Source organism: Seriola aureovittata, chromosome 4 (genome assembly GCF_021018895.1).
Source record: "Seriola aureovittata isolate HTS-2021-v1 ecotype China chromosome 4, ASM2101889v1, whole genome shotgun sequence".
Lineage (NCBI taxonomy): Eukaryota > Metazoa > Chordata > Actinopteri > Carangiformes > Carangidae > Seriola > Seriola aureovittata.
Window position 1 is genome coordinate 8,835,791 of NC_079367.1, and position 3,597 is coordinate 8,839,387.

The following is a 3,597-nucleotide window of genomic DNA, read 5'->3' on the forward strand; positions in this document are numbered from 1 at the left end:
ACAGGACAGGGTTCACTGTACAGAAGTGTTCATTTCATTGATAAAAATTGGGATGAAATATATTTGTCAACAACCTTATTTTCTGTTATGAGGCTAAACTCTTACTCTATCTCCATATAACACTGTTGACAAAAAAGAGGAGACTGATATGGAATTAAACTAAAAACTAACTGAATCTCTCTTTATTTTGAAGAGGACACAAAATTGTATAATATTTTCCCAAACAATCCCATGATCACAAATCTTCTTTTATCATTGGACATGGATTTTATAGCTGTATGTGAGAAGGGCTGGAAGGTGGGTTTTTATTATTGTTGGACTGAGCCAGGCTAGCTGTTTCCGACTGTTTCCAGTGTTCATGCTGAGCTAAGCTAACAAGCTTCTGGTTGTAGCTTCATATTTATCACAAGGACATGAGCGTGTTATGGATCTTGTCATATAACTCTTGGCAAGAACATGAATAAGCGTATTTTCTAAAATGTTTAACTATTCTTTAAAGTCACATAAGTCAACCCCAAAAGACAGCCAGTGGTGTAGTGTCTAACCATGTGCCTACATATGGAGGTTTAGCCTAGTTTAGAAGTCAATATCCACCTATAACCAAGACAAATGTGCTGAAGTGTTTAACTTGTCATTCACACTACAGAAAGAATAATATCAATGCAACACACATTTGATAGTCAGGTCCAGTTGATTTTGAAGGGTCCATGTAAATTAAATGTAAATGCACAGCATTTTACTATACACTCTACTTTTCTATGTTTAAGTCATCTGGGCAGTAGCCAGAGGTCTTAGTTTACAGAGATGTTCCAAAAATGTTCTTTTTAAAATGAAAGTAAATAGTTGTGTACAAACTATTATTAAAACGGTCTCGTGCAATGCTACCAAAGTCATTTTCTGGCTGGTTTTCATGGTTACCAGTTTTTAGTTAGCCTAAAATCAGTTGGATGAAGGCTAAAAATTTCACAAATAATCTATTTATAAGTAAATCAAGACTCAAATGTTGTGTGTTTCCAGTGATTCAAACTAGACTAAAATGTTGCTAATTTTCTATGACTAAGACGAGACTCAAATAACAAACAACAAAAAGTAAAAAGGATGGAGGTAACTAAATATGACTAAAACACTACACTTTCAGGATTAGGACTAAGACTTAATCCAAAACTAGATGACAAAGTTCGTAGTTCAGTCTTGGAAGGCCCCTGATATGTGTGTCAGCATCTCAGCACTTTCATCATGAAGCAAGAGGTGAAAGAAAGGAGAAGTGGAGGCGTCAGGATGGCAAGCTGGTCTGCTGTGGGCCACCAACAGTATGGAAAAGCACTTAGCTGTTAGTCACCATGGTGGTCTCTCCTGGGTGTGGTGGTACTGACCTGGACATCTCTGTCTGCGGTGAGTAAATTCAGCTTGCCGTGCTACAGTGAAGCACCAGCTGGGTTAATTAAAGGCGAGCAGGAGATCCAAACATGATATTGGGTTGAGTAGTGAATGCAGGCCAAACAGTGATATGAGACATGAGAAGGCTGTACGTCAAATGCAAGAGCATAATTTTACACGCAAAATGTAAGATGAGTTTTAAACCCATGTACGTGCACTTTAAACAGTTTTCCAAATTTTGTTCATGTATTACCTGACTGCATCGGACAAATTGTGCTGTTATCGGTAAGTTACATTCAAAACGCCATAATGCATATGATATACACACACGTACAGTATATATGACACACACACACACACACACACACACATATATATATATATATATATATATATATACCATCTGAAAAACAAACAAAAGCCCCTCTTTCACCCTTTTTCATATATTCTCTGCATTTGGTGCAGAGAACAGTATAGACAGTACCCACTGCTGAGTAAGGCATGAATCATGGACTTTAAACTTGATAATGAAATGCTGCAGTATGGTTAATAGTATTGTAAAGGCGCGATGCACCTTTCAGGCTCTCTCAGCTTATTTACAGACCCTGAGGCTGTCCTTGGTCCAGAGCCAGCAAACATTTGTTCTGTGTGTATCTTCAGGTTTACATTTGGGCAAAACATTTTTGTTGCCAGCAGATACATTAGTGGAGATATTTATATAGTGGTTATTCCGAATCTAACAGAGGATGTGTGTAAAAAAATCCAAGGGTTATGGTAAATATATTGTATTCTCCAGTAAATGTATTTTCGATGTGCAGCATAGGCCTGGTAGAAGCTGACATTGATCTTGTCCCTGCTTTGAGTTTGTTATCTCCTTAACAAACAGAAATTTACAAAATCACAGCCAACAGCAACAAGACTGTCCAGATGTCGGTCCCTTTGGGAGAAACATGCAGTCAGAATGAGGCGAGATGGGGCAGATCATCACAATTCATCAGAAGATCAATGACATGGAAAAGTGCATTAACCTGTGTACTTCAACACCAGCACCATCACTTTTAGCCCAGAGGCAGGTTACATTAATGCAGCCATGGTATTTGGATGTGTCTTGATCTGCCTGGTTTGAGGTTCATTAGGGTTGAACTTTAATACGCACATCACATTATTGCTTCCCTGTGGGCACCTACACAAACACTTGCCTGTCTTATGCAAAAGGTGCTCCCTAAACGAACAACCATACTTCAACCAGTTCTAAATGTAGGTTACTTAGCATACTTAAGAGTCTGCAAATGTTACCTTAGGAATCATTGTTCTACATGTGACTCTTCTCTTCCTAACACAACACATCATTTCCCAGACACAGATGTGGCTTATTATAGACAAAACAAAACTGCAGGAGTGGGTGATAAAGCTTGCGGGCAACAAGTTTTCAGTGTGAGAGGAACAACTGTTCAACTGCCTGGGAAATTTTGAAATATTTATTTAAACAATGCATTGATTTATACACACCATTTCTCAACATTTGCCAAAAGTATCCATATGCAAGTTGTGTCCCTCACTAGTAAGTCACATTGCTTAAAAGTGTCTGCCCACTTTATAAATGTAATGTAATGTAATATGTTAAGCAAGTAATAAACATATATTCTTAGATGATATTTAACAAGAGTTCTCAGAACATGACCTTAGATGACTGAAAGTTAAATAAAAGCTCAGGTTGATGATTGTGTCATTTGTATCAAGCTTAATTTCAGAAATCCAGCTTTACATATTCCAATTATGAATACAACATATAACCGACAAATAAATGATGATGTATTGTTATAGATAAAGATATCCAAAAGTATAGAAAGTAGTAAATTATTCCCAACTTTACCAGCTGCAACTTTAAAGTAGGCTATTTTCAAACTTTGGTATTGCTACCTTTACTTAGGCCCCAGTAAAAGATCTGAGTACCTCTTCCATCAATGTGTTTCGCAATGTATGTTCATTTCAGCGCTTAAAAAAAAATCACAGTCAACAGCAAAACTTTCCAGATGTTGTTTCCTCTTGGGTAGAAAAAAAAAAAAACCGTTTGAAGCAGACTGAACACGCATAGGGCAAATAATTCTAATAAGCTCGAGATCACATGGGACATTCCGATAACCTGCCTTCTTTCCACCATACCACCACCAGCACCATCTAGTTTCGGCTTGTACATTTTTACAGCTATGGTATTTGGAT